Source organism: Parasteatoda tepidariorum, chromosome 3 (assembly GCF_043381705.1).
Source record: "Parasteatoda tepidariorum isolate YZ-2023 chromosome 3, CAS_Ptep_4.0, whole genome shotgun sequence".
NCBI lineage: Eukaryota > Metazoa > Arthropoda > Arachnida > Araneae > Theridiidae > Parasteatoda > Parasteatoda tepidariorum.
Genome location: NC_092206.1, coordinates 9,185,478 through 9,202,746, shown reverse-complemented (window position 1 = coordinate 9,202,746; position 17,269 = coordinate 9,185,478). Strand labels below are relative to the sequence as shown.

The 17,269-nt window shown below is 30.5% G+C and overlaps 1 protein-coding gene across 2 annotated transcripts in view; it reads left to right on the top strand.

The window, feature by feature from the left end:
- The first annotated feature begins 9,755 nt into the window (after positions 1-9,755).
- LOC107448508 (phosphatidate phosphatase LPIN) overlaps positions 9,756-17,269 on the top strand; it is a 59,574-nt gene continuing 52,060 nt past the window's right edge. The window contains exon 1 of one of the 2 annotated variants that reach the window (XM_043052533.2): positions 9,756-9,916. The gene's annotated coding sequence lies outside the window, so the exon portion shown is untranslated. The remainder of the gene's footprint in view (positions 9,917-17,269) is intronic. The other variant, XM_043052535.2, reaches the window with a different exon arrangement.

Sequence of the window (17,269 nt, the reverse complement as noted above, 5' to 3'; positions counted from 1 at the left end):
AATATGAAATAAAATAAACAATAAAAAAAATTAAAAAACCTCAAATCGCCGCAGGGTTTCGAACCCAGGTTTTCCAGGGTTTACTTGTCCGCAGCACTCTACCAACCACGTATTGCTTCACACGAAGATCTTGCGAATATTTAGCTTTAAGTACCCTTTTCCGGAAAGTAAACAAAACATATTTTGGTCCTTTGTTGCTCTCCTAATAAACGTATAAAAATTTCCTTTGGCACGATTCTTCGGTACATAAAACCTTAATTTTTGACCGAGTTTGAAAATTATAGGTTTGTTTTAAAGGGAGTTAAGGGGGATGACGTGTGCATGCCTCCAGAGACCATATTTGTCTGTTTTTCTGACATTATTCGCTCTTTAAGACCGAGATATACTTATTTTTATATAAAAAACACTTTATTTTCGGTAAAATATGGAAAGACTCGTTGTTAAAATAATAATAAAAAATAAATAAATAAAGTATCCCTCATTTTTCAGCATTTATGCTATTATTCGCTGTTTTTCAAAAGAAAAATAATAAATTTTATAATAAGAAAACGTTACTCACGCTAAAACACGTTAAAAAAATAATATGAAATAAAATAAAAAATGAAAAAAATTAAAAACCTCAAATCGCCGCAGGGTTTCGAACCCAGGTTCTTCAGGGTTAACTTGTCCGCAGCACTCTACCAACCACGTATTGCTTCACACGAAGTTCTTGCGAATATTTAGCTTTAAGTACCCTTTTCCGGAAAGTAAACAAAACATATAATTTGGTCCTTTGTTGGTCTCCTAATAAACGTATAAAAATTTCCTTTGGCACGATTCTTCGGTACATTAAACCTTAATTTCTGACCGAGTTTGAAAATTATAGGTTTATTTTAAGGGGGGTGACAAGTGCATGCCTCCAGAGGCCATATTTGTCTTTTTTTCTGACATTATTCGCGCTTTAAGACTGAGTTATACTTATTTTTATATAAAAAAACACTTTATTTTCGGTAAAATATGTAAAGACTTGTTGTTAAAATAAAAATAAAAAATAAATAAATAAATAATTAAAGTATCCTTCATTTATCCGCTTTTATGCAATTACTTGCTGTTTTTCAAAAGAAAAATAATAATTTTTATAATAAGAAAGCATTATTGACGTTAAAACACGTTAAAAAAATAATATGAAATAAAATAAACAATAAAAAAAATTAAAAAATCTCAAATCGCAGCTGGAATTCGAACTCAGGCTCGATAGGGCTAACTTATCCGCGGCACTGTACCAACCACGCCACGCTTAACACGAAGCTCTTGCTAATATTTAGCTTTAAGAACCCTTTTCCGGTAAGTAAACAAAACGTAATTTGGTCCTTTGTTGGTTTCCTAATAAACGTATAAAAATTTCCTTTAGCACGATTCCTCGGTACATTAAACCTTAATTTCTGACAGAGTTTGAAAATTATAGGTTTATTTTAAAGGGAGTTAAGGAGGGTGACGTGTGCATGCCTCCAGAGACCATATTTGTCTGTTTTTCTGACATTATTCGCGCTTTAAGACCGAGATATACTTATTTTTATATAAAAAAACACTTTATTTTCCTTAAAATATGGAAAGACTTGTTGTTAAAATAATAATAAAAAATAAATAAATAAATAAAAATAGTATCCTTAATTTATCCGCTTTTATGCTACTATTTGCTCTTTTTCAAAAGAAAAATAATAATTTTTATAATAAGAAAACGTTATTCACGCTAAAACACATTAAAAAAATAATATGAAATAAAATAAACAATGGAAAAAATTAAAAAAACCTCAAATCGCTGCTGGAATTCGAACTCAGGTTCTCCAGGGCTAACATATCCGCAGCACTCTATCAAAAACGCCACGCTTCACACGAAGCTCTTGCGAATATTTAGCTTTAAGAACCCTTTTCCAGTAAGTAAACAAAACGTATTTTGGTCCTTTGTTGGTCCCCTAATAAACGCATAAAAATTTCCTTTGGCACGATTCTTCGGCACATTAAAACTTAATTTTTGATCGAGTTTGAAAATTATAGGTTTATTTTAAAGGGAGTTACGGGGGGTGACGTGTGCATGCCTCCAGAGACCATATTTGTCTGTTTTTCTGACATTATTCGCTCTTTAAGACTGAGTTATACTTATTTTTATATAAAAAACACTTTATTTTCGGTAAAATATAGAAAGAGTTAATGTTAAAATTCTAATAAAAATAAAAAAACATTTTCCGTAATTTTTCCGCTTTAATGCTATTATTTGCTAATTTTCAAAAGAAAAATAATAATAATCTTTATAATAAGAAAACATTATTGACGCTGAAACACGTTAAAAAAATAATATGAAATAAAATAAAAAATTTTAAAAATTAGAAATCTCTAATCGCCGCAGGGTTTCGAACCCAGGTTCTCCAGGGTTAACTTATCCGCAGCACTCTACCAACCACGTATTGCTTCACATGAAGCTCTTGCGAATATTTAACTTTAAGTACCCTTTTCCGGAAAGTAAACAAAACATATTTTAAACCTTTGTTGGTCTCCTAATAAACGTATAAAAATTTCCTTTGGCACGATTCTTCGGTACATTAAACCTTAATTTCTGACCGAGTTTGAAAATTATAGGTTTATTTAAAAAGGAGTTAAGGGGGATGACGTGTGCATGCCTCCAGAGACCATATTTGTCTGTTTTTCTGAGATTATTCGCGCCTTAAAACCGAGATATACTTAATTTTATATAAAAAAACACTTTATTTTCCTTAAAAGATGGAAAGACTTATTGTTAAAATAATAATAAAAAATAAATAAATAAATAAAAATAGTATCCTTAATTTATCCGCTTTTATGCTATTATTTGCTCTTTTTCAAAAGAAATATAATAATTTTTATAATAAGAAAACGTTATTCACGCTAAAACACATTAAAAAATAATATGAAATAAAATAAACAATGGAAAAAATTAAAAAACCTCAAATCGCTGCTGGGATTCGAACTCAGGTTCTCCAGGGCTAACATATCCGCAGCACTCTACCAACCACATATCGCTTCACACGAAACTCTCCCGAATATTTAGCTTTAAGAACCCTTTTCCATCAGTAAGTAAAAAAAACGTATTTTGGTCCTTTGTTGGTCCCCTAATAAACGCATAAAAATTTCCTTTAACACGATTTTTCGGCACATTAAACCTTAATTTTTGACCGAGTTTGAAAATTATAGGTTTATTTTAAAGGGAGTTACGGGGGGTGACGTGTGCATGCCTCCAGAGACCATATTTGTCTGTTTTTCTAACATTATTCGCTCTTTAAGACCGAGTTATACTTATTTTTATATAAAAAACACTTTATTTTCGGTAAAATATAGAAAGAGTTAATGTTAAAATTCTAATAAAAAATAAAAAAAATAAAAAAAACATTATCCGTAATTTTTCCGCTTTTATGCTATTATTTGCTATTTTTCAAAAGAAAAATAATAATAATCTTTATAATAAGTAAACATTATTGACGCTGAAACACGTTAAAAAAATAATATGAAATAAAATAAAAAATTTAAAAAATTAGAAATCTCTGATCACCGCAGGGTTTCGAACCCAGGTTCTCCAGGGTTAACTTATCCGCAGCACTCTACCAACCACGCATTGCTTCACATGAAGCTCTTGCGAATATTTAGCTTTAAGTACCCTTTTCCGGAAAGTAAACAAAACATATTTTTGTCCTTTGTTGCTCTCCTAATAAACGTATAAAAATTTCCTTTGGCACGATTCTTCGGTACATTAAACCTTAATTTTTGACCGAGTTTGAAAATTATAGGTTTATTTTAAAGGGAGTTAAGGGGGGTGACGTGTGCAAGACTCCAGAGACCATATTTGTCTGTTTTTCTGACATTATTCGCTCTTTAAGACCGAGATATACTTATTTTTATATAAAAAACACTTTATTTTCGGTAAAATATCGAAAGACTTGTTGTTAAAATAATAATAAAAAATAAATAAATAAATAAATAAAGTATCCTTTATTTTTCCGCTTTTATGCTATTATTTGCTGTTTTTCAAAAGAAAAATAATAATTTTTATAATAAGAAAACGTTATTCACGCTAAAACAAGTTAAAAAAATAATATGAAATAAAATAAAAAATGAAAAAAATTAAAAACCTCAAATCGCCGCTGGGTTTCGAACCCAGGTTCTCCAGGGTTAACTTGTCCGCAGCACTCTACCAACCACGTATTGCTTCACACAAAGCTCTTGCGAATATTTAGCTTTAAGTACCCTTTTCCGGAAAGTAAACAAAACATATTTTGGTCCTTTGTTGCTCTCCTAATAAACGTATAAAAATTTCCTTTGGCACGATTCTTTGATACGTTGAACCTTAATTTCTGACAGAGTTTGAAAATTATAGGTTTATTTTAAAGGGAGTTAAGGGGGGTGACGTGTGCAAGCCTTCAGAGACCATATTTGTCTGTTTTTCTGACATTATTCGCTCTTTAAGACGAGATATACTTATTTTTATATAAAAAACACTTTATTTTCGGTAAAATATGGAAAGACTTGTTGCTAAAATAATAATGAAAAATATATAAATAAATAAAGTATCCTTCATTTTTCCGCTTTTATGCTATTATTCGCTGTTTTTCAAAAGAAAAATAATAATTTTATAATAAGAAAACGTTATTCACGCTAAAACAAGTTAAAAAAATAATATGAAATAAAATAAAAAATGAAAAAAATTAAAAACCTCAAATCGCCGCTGGGTTTCGAACCCAGGTTCTCCAGGGTTAACTTGTCCGCAGCACTCTACCAACCACGTATTGCTTCACACAAAGCTCTTGCGAATATTTAGCTTTAAGTACCCTTTTCCGGAAAGTAAACAAAACATATTTTGGTCCTTTGTTGCTCTCCTAATAAACGTATAAAAATTTCCTTTGGCACGATTCTTCGGTACATAAAACCTTAATTTCTGACCGAGTTTGAAAATTATAGGTTTATTTTAAAGGGAGTTAAGGGGGGTNTAAATAAAAAAATTATCCGTAATTTTTCCGCTTTTATGCTATTATTTGCTGTTTTTCAAAAGAAAAATAATAATAATTTTTATAATAAGAAAACATTATTGACGCTAAAACACGTTAAAAAAATAATATGAAATAAAATAAAAAATTAAAAAAATTGAACATCTCAAATCGCCGCAAGGTTTCGAACCCAGGTTCTCCAGGGTTAACTTAACCGCAGCACTCTACCAACGACACCACGCTTCACACAAAGTTTTCGCGAATATTTAGCTTTAAGTTCCCTTTTCCGGTAAATAAACAAAACGTATTTTGGTCCTTTATTGGTCCCCTAATAAACGTATAAAAATTTCCTTTGGCACGATTCTTCGGTACATTAAACCTTAATTTCTGTCCGAGATTGAAAATCATAGGTTTATTTTAAAGGGAGTTAAGGGGGGTGACGTGTGCATGCCTCCAGAGACCATATTTGTCTGTTTTTCTGAGATTATTCGTGCTTTGAAACCAAGATATACTTATTTTTATATAAAAAACACTTTATTTTCGGTAAAATATGGAAAGACTTGTTGTTAAAATAATAATAAATAAATAAATAAAAAATAAATAAAGTATCCTTCATTTATCCGCTTTTATGCTATTATTTGCTGTTTTTCAAAAGAAAAATAATAATTTTTATAATAAGAAAACATTATTCACGCTAAAACACATTATAAACATAATATGAAATAAAATAAACAATGAAACAAATTATAAAATCTCAAATCGCGGCTGGGATTCGAATTCAGGTTCTCCAGGGTTAACTTATCCGCAGCACTCTACCAACCGAGCCATGCTTCACACGAAGCTCCTGCGAATATTTAGCTTTAAGTACCCTTTTCCGGAAAGTAAACAAAACGCATTTTGGTCCTTTATTGGTCCCCTAATATAGGTATAAAAATTTCCTTTGGCACGATTCTTCGGCACATTAAACTTTAATTTCTGACCAAGTTTGAAAATTATAGGTTTATATTAAAGGGAGTTAAGGGGGGTGACGTGTACATGCCTCCAGAGACCATATTTGTCTGTTTTTCTGACATTATTTGCGCTTTAATGAATCCAGACTTCTTGAAGCCATTCATTATATCGTAGAGGAAGATCGTTGAGGATCATTCCATGCCTTGTCAGCCATTCTTAAATGTTTTTATTTTTTGGGGAATATTTTTTTTAATTTTAGAAAAAAGAAATCTACTCTATTTATGGAGAAAAAAAATTCAAGTCTTCGAGGGATTAGAAATTCGTGAAATCAAGTTTTTTTTTTAACATTGATTGTATAGGAAATTTGAAGGGAATTTTTTCTTCTTCGAGGTATCGAAAAATTCTTGAAATCGTGGTTCGAGTTAGCGAGGTTCGATTGTATTATGATTTTATTATATATTATATTATATATTATGAGAAATATTTTGATAGAGAATTTTTCCTTTTTTTCTTGTTGGCTTAATCATTTAAAGCTTTTTACTTTCTTTTTGCACAATCAGATTTATAATTAGGTTCCATCATTCCAAAACTATAAGGAAAATCATAATTTTAATATTGTAGAAGCGTGTATATCAAACAGTTTAAAATTTCAACAGGAAAGATTGTATAGCTCTCCATCTGCAGCTTTACATATTTGTTAAAATAAAGTTTTTAGCTCTTGTTGACAATAATCATTTATAAGAGACTTTGCGAATGTGTATTCTGATGTATATAAGTATCTTTAAACAATTCATAATAAAGGCAATAATTGAAGGGAAAACCATAAAATGTGTGGAATCCTTTAACAGAGTTGATTTTGTGATAATAACAAGCTGTTATGACTCAGTCTATTGTTTCTTGTTTGTATTTGTTCTCATTGTTTGTATTTGTTCTTCATAATATTGATTTTTTTCTTCATCATCTTTTCTTCTTTGTTTCAAATTACTTACGCGTTGTCTCCATCACGTCGCGGATTTTATGACAGTTAGGAGAGTGTTTTATGAATATAGGTGAGTGATTTCGTTTGAAATCGTGCCTTGAGTCACTTTTCCGTTTAAATGGTTTCAACCGTTTAAATGATCATTCTGCCATTGAATCCCATTCTTGGAATGTACACAGTGTACGTAATAAAACTACCTGAAATATGAAATTGTCGGATTGAGCATTGAAGCTCCCAGAATATAGTATTTTATAGCAAGGTATGATTTTTATTTAAGAGTAAATTGTTTAATACCGTGTAAATAAATGTCAAGAATGTTTAAATACATTCGAAAAATTGCGCATTATGTTCTGGAACAAGGGTTTCCAACTTACATAAAGCCGGGGGCCACAATTAAAAACGCGAATCAAATTGGCTGGCAGCAACTTTATCGACATTTTATATAGGACTCTCTTATGTTTGAAGAAACATTAAATATTACTGTCAGATTTTTACCAAGCTGTACAAAATAAAAGTATTGAAGTACAAATTAAAATAAGAAGTAGATTTTTAAAAATATTTAATTGCAGTTGGAGAAAACACCAAAGNACAAAATTGAGGTTTGTCTGCTGCAACCACCAGAGAATAGATAATTACATTTTAAATTTAAAATTTACAAATGTGTGTGTAAATATTTGCGTCCAAAATAAGTGGTTTCAAAAAGTTAAATCGGAAAATTTTTTCAAGAAAATTTCTGATACACACATGCTAAATTATATTCACTGAATACAAAAGAATGAAATGGAAAAGAGCAACATACACGATTATTTTTGTATTTGAATAAATATTTTCTTGGATGCAAAACCTGAGAAATATTTTTTTTTGCACCGTTGGTATCCTAAATTTCACAGAAACGAAGAAATTAGGTTTTTATTAACGAGAAAAGTATTTTAAACCCATATAGATTTTTTACGAAAATTGTCCGTAAAAAAATGACAACTAATTTTTTTTTGTTCCCGGGCCACAAAAAAAGGCTTCGCGGGCCGGATGCGGCTCCCGGGCCGCCAGTTGGAAACCACTGCTCTATAAAAACTACCGTCATAAAATTGAGATAGTGTATTTAATAACATATTTAATAAGATTAAAAAATTGAGATAGTGTAATTAATAATTTTTACGATTTAGCATTTCGCAGTTAAATTATTTTAAAATTCTCATTGCATTCGTTTAAGCTGTTTGCGTAAAAACTGTATCAATTAAAATTCAGCTGAACTTTCAAATTTGATTAGTGCAATGTTTACGTGAGTTTAGTTGTATCAAGATATAAAGAAAATTTGAAATATTTTTTTTCAGTGCTTAAAAGAAACAGTAGTATTGAGGACTTTTTTACTAATTTTTGAAGCCCCTCAGAAATTGTGGTCCCTGGCTGTGGCCCGATATGGTCCCTTTGAAAAATCGCAGAAAATTACTTAAAAAGCTTGATATAAGTCGGACAGCCAACCGTTAAGTTATGTGATGACCGGTAAGTTTATCTGATGATAAGTATCAAATTACTAGTCCCGTGGGTTCAGGGCTCGAACGACGGACATAGTCCAAATTTAAAAATTGCATTTTTAATTTACTGTTTCATATTTAAAAATTGCATTTTTAATTTACATTTTCATATTTAAAAATTACATTACGGGGAAAGATCAAGACATGAAGCCGATCTTTTTTCCATATGGCGTTTTCAAGTGTTGCAATCCGGAATGGGTTGTTGACCGAGTAAAGCGGAGCACAGATGGCTACAATGGTCAAAATTCGTTGCAAGACTACCGGGTTACACTTTCTATTGATTTTTACGCCTAAGCCTGAAAAAGCGCTCCATTGAATATTATTAACTTGCATTGTTTACAATGTAATGCGTTCCTTCAATTTAAATTTCAACGAAACAAACAACAAATGAATTGAAAAAAAACTGCAATATTTTATACTAATATAGCCAAAAAGGGATAACGCTCAAAACATGGCAAACCTTTACAGTTTATTTATGTTGTGATACTAATTTCCTAATTTTGTTTTAGGCTCACAATCTGACAGAATTTATAAATTACAGAAAACTCTTATGAATGGTAAAATTACGCGTAAATTTAAAAACGAATCCCAATAATAAGACTGCCTAGAATATTAAGCCTGTTCACACATCGCCTCGTAAGCATAACAAAAGCGGAGGCACACACTGGAAGTTTTCTAAATTTCTTCCGGTTTTTGGAAGCTTGCTATTATTTACTTTCAGTCAACGTCCATACATGTTTCACATCCCGCTTAACCGGGTGTACACATTTACACGCCATCCATCCATCAGTAGATCGTAATTTTTACCAGAGCATGATCATTTACGAATTAACCAGGGCACTAACAATCTCTGATCGTGTACCCCCAGAGCTATTGATTTATTGGCATATTGTCACCAGTAGCGTGTGGAGAGTCATTGGAGAAGGAAGTACGATAGTTTCTGTCTTGGTTTTCAAATAGATTAAAAACTTTTAAGTTTAGAAACTGTATAGAACTCATAACTACATTAAACAAAATTCTAAAAGGAAGCATATTGAAAATTTAAAAAAATTTTGACAATTAAATATGAAAACTATTTTTTAAAAAATCAGGAAATATGGTAATTCTTTCTTACTTAGCCGAAAAAAAGAAAGGGAAGGAGTGGGTGTCAAGACATGGAACTGATCTTCTCACCAGATGACGAGCTCGATGGTTGCTCTCACGGAAATTGAATCGCTCATGATTTTTTCTTTCCCTCGGCCACCGTAAGCAACTTACAGAAACAAATGTAAAATGTTGAAGAAATAAGCTATCAAGTGCTGTTTCCTTTTGACAGTTCTTCCGGATTTAGATATCGTCTGGACTGAATGAACGTGTTTTGACTATTTTTTTGATAGCTTATAAACACTTAAATTGTAATTCTCTTGTTGTTCTATATGTAAGTCTTGAAAACTAAGAGTAAATAGTTATTGTGAGTCATTTAATTGGTAAGTTTTTTTCCTTTAAAACTATTTGTAACATATATTTACCTATCATTGTATTGATTTTAAGTTTTAATCTTTTGTCTTGGAAATGTGAACATAATAGAAATGCTGTATAAAGCCACATTATTTTTTGATGACGTTTTGCTTTTTTTAAAAGTTAAGATTGAAATATAGTTTAATTCAGTTTCAATGATAATATTTACATTATATAGATAATATTACACAAAGAGAAACTAATTTAAAAAAATTATTAACTGGGTATTACTACAAAATTCCTAATTAAATTTACAGGTTAAATTATTTATTTGTTTTGATTTCTATTGGATAATATTTTTTAAACTTTAAAACACACTTCCAATTGTTATATGTAATTATGGTAATATTGACTTCAGAAACTATAACATTGTTACAGCTTAAAATTAAGTGGCCAACTAGAATCTTCCATGCATCAAATAGTTTTTTATCTTAAAATATTTTTCAGAAAAGAAAAAAAAATTATAGAAATTTGCTTAGGGGAAGTAGTGTAGTTTTGAGGAGGATTTGGGGGACAAAATCCCCACAACATTACTAGTTTAATGAACTATTGTACGATAAGTATAATGTAGATAGTGAAAAGTTTTCATTATTCATTTTTTTTTTAAAATTTAAATGTTAAAAATATATGCATGACATGGTTCCCAGCAGATCACCGAAGTCAAGCATCACTGGCTGCAGTCAGTGTGCGGGTGGGGGACTACTTGGATCAATTTGCTCAAGGACCGAGGGTGTGCGGTATTGGTTCTCGTTAAACAGTTTTTTCGTTACATGTTCGACTTCACTCGTAGACCGTTGGGCTACCGAAGCGGGGGTGCCATCCCCTCTGCAGAGGATCAAACTTGTGATGACATGTCTTTGGATCATGCTCAGGGTTGTTTTCCAGACTGTTGCCGATAGCCCATTGTGCAGTTCTAGTGCGACATATATGAGCTACAACTACATTATAAATGTATATTTATATATATATATATATGGGTCCGCTCAAGCCAAATTTACTACCGCTTAGCGGTACTTTCACAAATTCAACTTTAGGAAAAACAGTAGTTTCACAAAATACTTTTTCTTCGAATTTTATTTTTGTTCCTCGTAAGAAACGATAAATCATATTTTTACCATATTATTGTGTTGATTTTTTAATATCATTTTTAATTTTCACAAATTATGTCTAAATTTTCACAAAATAGGTACCTCTCAGTAAAACCTAGACAGACCCCTAATATATATATTAGAAGGATATAACTGATATCCCCCTCGAATATTCATTAAGACTACGCCACTGCTTAAGGGTGGCTATAAGTTATATATTTTTAGTTGTTTCTCCCCTTCTGTGGTGTTAATTTTAGTTACTTGCAGGCTACTGATTGGAAGTTGCTAAGACTTGATTATTCTGACACCGGTCCCAATATGGAAATATTCTTATAAAATGTCCAAATTATTGATGTTATAGTAATATATTAATATCGTTTTGTGGTAATGAGTTTTTTGCATTGGAAGAAGTACCATTATTTTTTTCCTTGTAAGCCATTGATGAGTAAAATCGGTCAAAGAGTATCTAAGGAATAGAAAAGTTCTATTTTTAAAGTTCATTATATTTCCTATATTGTGACTAACCCTTCATTTTGGGGGCCAAAAATCTGAATCTGTCAACAGAAAAAAGGTATGTTTATTCAGAGGAAGTACGTTTTTGTGTTTGATTTTTCGTAATAGAAGGACTTACACTAATTAATTGTCATATTTAAAGTCACCTACTCGAATCATTAAGATTCAGTCCTTGAGCTTATTAGATCAAAAGTAATTTAGGGTTGGTTGTCCGTTTACCTTTTTGCTCGCTATACATAAATAATATATTTGTGTACACACATTTAAGACTTAGATCAGTGAAGTCTCATTTCCTAAGTCTCTATATTAAGAAAAGAAAAAAATTTAATAGCAAAAATCTATCGTATGGGCTTAAAAAAATAGTAAGTATAACTGGTTGGCCAGCTAAAGTCCATTTTAATTACAATTAGAATATATAATGTAATTTAATTACCAATTCGAATAAATGTAAAAACTGATTTTAACTTTTTATTGTAAATAATAATTTTCTTGGTTACGCTTCTTTTTGTTCTTGAACAAGCTAAATTTTTTGCTTTAAATTTTCTGTTTTAGATCCGTGTTTTCTTTTAAGTTAAAGAAATTTACTGCAGTTAATGTTCGTTTCAGCAAGAAAAAAACACTTATAATTGAAATTTATTAGTTTCTAATTAGTAATTGCAAATAAGTGCTGAGTTTGATTTTGGCAAAGTTGCTTATCTGTTTTATTGTTTAACTCGGGCGTTATTGTGATTTTTTGAATGTTGGGGTGTATTGTTAGCATGTAGGTACATTTTTTTAATGTTAGCATGCATTGAATCGAATATTTTAATAACAAATTCACAATGATTCCTTTAAATCATGTAATAAATTAACAGAGACAAAAATTAAATCCACTCACACTTGAGTAATATGAGTTCTATTCTAACATATTGTCTTATTTTTTGATTGTGCAATTTTAAATCTTGAAATATTCGAAAATATACTTATTTAAAAAGACGAACCTGCTAGTTACCGGCTGGTATTTTATAAAATTTGAAAAAAGTATGTTTAAAAATCAAAATAAATCTCATCCTCAATTTATTAAGAAGTGCACTTTACGCTCTTGTTGATTTGAGACTAATTTAACTGTTTTTTTTTGTTTTTTTCTTAGTGCAAATATGCTGATGGACTTTTTCTTTTAAAATAATTAAATTTTATTTTTATTTAAGATTTTAGGTCTCAAGTTTCAGTTTATGAAAGCATACAACTATACTTTTATTTACTCTTTAATAGCATTTCTTTTTTAAATATTAAAAATACCTAAAAATGTAAAATAATCTGAAACTAACTAAATGAACAAATGTATATTATTTACAGTTTTAGATTTTAGACTGGAGCAGAGAGCTGTAACAATCAGATCTTCTAACAATGATGTCAGAAATGCATGGGTCAAAAAATATTGAGAATAATTGCTCTAAGATCTCTAAGTTTACAACCATCTATATATAATTCAGAAGTCTATAATGACAGAGAATTTCTTTGACACTAATTGCTATCGAAAATGAAACTGCAGAAACAGTTGATTTTAAAGAATCTGAAACTGCAAAAAAATATGTTTATGTTTTATATTTGTATGCCGTAAAAGATTATATCCTCTTTAAAAATATTACCTATAATATATATTTATTCTAGAATACTTGAGGGGATATTCTCATTAATTAAACTAACTATACTGTTAATTAAACTATTGCAATTTAAAATGTAAAAAGCAATTTTCTACACCAGCGAGACAATTCAAAGAAAAAATTTATTTATTTTTAAATTCAGCTCCTTTTGCAAAATTGAGTTTTCAGTATCTCGTGTGGCAGAAAAATGACTTCCGCTGGTACTGTGTACAGGCACAGTACTAGGTATTTGTATTTGAGAGACTGAGTAGCAAACGTATGAGAAGAGCAATGTTGCAGTCACAAATAACGAGGAATATTGTTTAATCTGGAGGAATATTGTTTATTTATTTATTTATTTTTTTTGCAGCTTCTATCAAGATATTCTACAAATCAGGGTTCATGAAAAAAACTGATAAAAGATGCAGGTTTTTTTTTATAGTTAATTTAGAACAGAAGATAAAATTATGTTTTCCCCCTTCAAATTAAAAGTAACTAAACCATTAAAAAATATTTCACTTAAATCTTCTTTAACTGTTGATTAAGGTTTTAAATAACAAATTCAAAAATATTCTCTTTCGTTCCATAAATATGCGAACAAAGTATTAAAAACTAACGATTTCGATTATGCTTATTTAGCATAGCTTAACTAGCATGGCATTCCACTTAACAAGTATTTACTGTTTAATATCTAAATGCAATTTTACTAGTGCATTATGTAAAAAGTAACTTTCTCCTTAGTTGGTAGTACATATGAAATATAGTATTTCAGAATTATTTACATTATCATTTTTTAGCTATTGTCGCAGCATATCAATCAGTTGTTTTAAGATAAGATTTTCTTAAATTTTTTTAAAATTTGTTTTTTGAAATTTAATGTAAGAGATGTACAAGGCGATATATTTTTCAATTAAAAAATATTTAAAATTGATCATTTCTTAATTTTTTTAAGTTATTGAAGTTTTGTGAAAAATGGGCAGGCAATATTTTTTATAATTAAAAAATAATAGAATGATAAAAAAGAACAAATGGGCTACATAAGTTGGTAAAATAGACGAAACTAGACAAAATGAAAGAAACCAAAAAGGACTAATATAATTGTTTAGCAATAAGAAATAAGTACATATTATAAAAAGAGGTCAAATTTAAACATTAATTTTAATAGAGTAGTAGAAGATTTAAATTTTTTTAAAAGAAGTTTAAAATAACTTACTTCAAAAAATATTTTTGGTTTTTAGAGAATTTTAAAATTGAAACATTATAATATTTAAGTTTCAATTTGAGTATTCATACCTAACAATATTTGATTATTAAAATTGGTATGCTGTTTGTAATTAGGAATTCAATGTGTGTCTTTTAATAGTATATTATGTTTAATATGTGATTTCTTAAATTAGTGTTATTCATAAAATTATATTAAACTATTTTTTTTTATTATTTACTTTTCACTTGATTAAAAACTTCATTCGCTTCAAAAATATACAAATTAGAAATAACAGGACTGTTATTTCCAATTTGCCATGTTTCAAGCGATCGAAAATATGCACCCATTTTGAAGACATGGAAGACAAGAAGCAAGAGTTATTTTAATTTAGATTGAAGGAACGTGCTAGATATATTCGTCATCAAAAATATGGGAAATCGCTGCACATTGTTGGAATCTTGGTCATTAATTCAATTTGAACAGTGTCAAGATCATTTCCACCCCAGTCGCATCAGCTCATCTTGATGAATCTTGTTTTATCATAAGAACACTGATCAACCACATTATTTCCTCACTATCTAAATATAACGTTTGGAAATGCATTTTACCCTTAATTTGTCCCTCTCAGCCTCTGTGGTTTTGTTCTGTTTTTCATCTTTTTCTCTCTCTCTCAACTACTGTGTTTTTTCTCATTTTGTTTCTCACTTTTATTTTTTCGTATTTATGGAACTTAAGTGAATATTTTTCAGCTCAAAATATTAATCAAATAGTCGAGATCACCTGTCTAGGACAGAGGATGATTGGGGGGGGGGTTCTTTTCAGTGATGAGTCACGATGCAGTCTGAACAGCGACTTGAAACATGTTCTCATCTGGAGAGGACCTGGGAGGTCGATATCGGCCCTGTATTATTCTCTAAAAGAACCACTATGATCGAGGAATATGATTGTCTGGACCAGCATCATGACAGATGGGCATACTGACCTTCATATGTTTGATAAAGGTACTCTGACAGGTTAGCGGTACAGTCACGAGATCCTAGTTCCCTATGTGAGACTTTTTCCGCAAAGTATATGGACCAAATTTTATCTTTATGTACGATAACGCCCGTCCACAAGGCTCGGTTGATGGACAAGTACCTTTAATCTGGGAATAGTCAACGATTGGAGTGGCATGCGATGTCCCCATACCTTAATCCCATCAAGCACATATGACACGGCCTCGGATGCTCAATTGCAGTTCGAAGACGACGCGACCTTCGATGAGCTCAAGGGTGCCTTGGTGCAAGTTGCCCCAGAGATTGTTAAGGACCCTTATAAACAGCATGGGACGCCAATGCGAGATTAGTGTAACTGTTGGAGGCAACCGTACAACCTATTGTTTTATTCGTTGAATGACCGGCCCAATGTTTTGGGTTTACGACTACTAATGTTCAACTCGATAGCCTTGTAGTTTTGAACCCTATCCAGAAGACAAGGGAACTCCTGGTTCAAGTATTGGAAGAAATTAACCTTCGCAGAGTACTTTTTGATGGAACTAACCTGTATTTGCATTATATGGAGAGAGAAACCACGAAGACCTCAACGGTTAGCCTGACGGCAAGGGGACTCTAACCCGTGATCCACTTGCCACTGGAGATATTTTATGTCAGCATTGTGGTCGGTGCCAGCCAGGTGCGGAATTCGTATAGACCAGCCGTCACTACACTCTAAAAACTGTACCTCTGATTTCAGAGGCACATTTGGATCATTTGTGCCTCTGAATTTTAAGGGCACAACGTACCTTTAAAAATGAAAGGCACAATGTACCTCTGATTTCAGAGGCACATCTGGATCGTTTGTGCCTCTGAATTTTAAGGGCACAACGTACCTTTAAAAATGAAAGGCACAATGTATCTCTGATTTCAGAGGCAAAATCAGATGCACCTCTTAACTTGAAAGGCACACCGTACCGTAGATTTTGCTTTTGTGTACCGCTCATTGAAACAAGCATTTAGTGGTTCCAAAACCTGTTATTTACCAGATTTGAAGACATTTTTTTTATTTACCCATTTATAATTTGCTAGCACTTCATATAAAAAGGGACTTTCTATTTGGTTTACACTATTACCCAGATATTAATTATAATAATTCTTAATGAAAAATATTTCTCAATTTGAATATTGGCCACTTGAAAGTGATCATTTCAAGGGATTCCATCTAAGGCTTTTTCATAGACAATTATAAACTATGTAAATTTATACCATTTCTTTAATTATGTAGCGTTTAATGATACTTCAACAACTACAATGATGCTTTTCTAATATAGGTACAAAAAGATAATATTTATTTCTGTTAAGCCAAGTCAATATAATTCATGGATTTTTTTTTCTTTTCCAAAAAGCATCCTCAAAATGGAAATTTATTATAAATTTAGATATTTTTTAAATATTTAGAGATTTCATAAAATAGTTTTATAAGTTTTATAAATTAAACACTAAATATCATGAAATCTAATATCTTTTATTTTCACACGTAAAGAACAATTTTACATAATTTAGTAACAGTTGCAATATGATGTAAACAGTTGCACAAATTTGGAAATTTAATATTTTAAAATGATAGATGTAGATTTTGACAACTTGGATATTTTATAACATGAAATATGCTTAAACAAATGACTTAACAAGTGTAAAATAAAAGATTTCTTTCCATTGAAATGAATTTTTTTAAAATCCAGATTTTGGCGAAACATATTAACCCGTTAGGCGCCATCATTCCCATTTTGGGAACATTAGCTTTCAATTTTTTTAGAACTAACTGTACTTAATATTATTTAATCGATGATTTTATTTGAGCTCAGAATATATGAAAAGCCTTCTGCAATTTTTTTGGAAAGCTTGTTTCAGAATTTTTTTT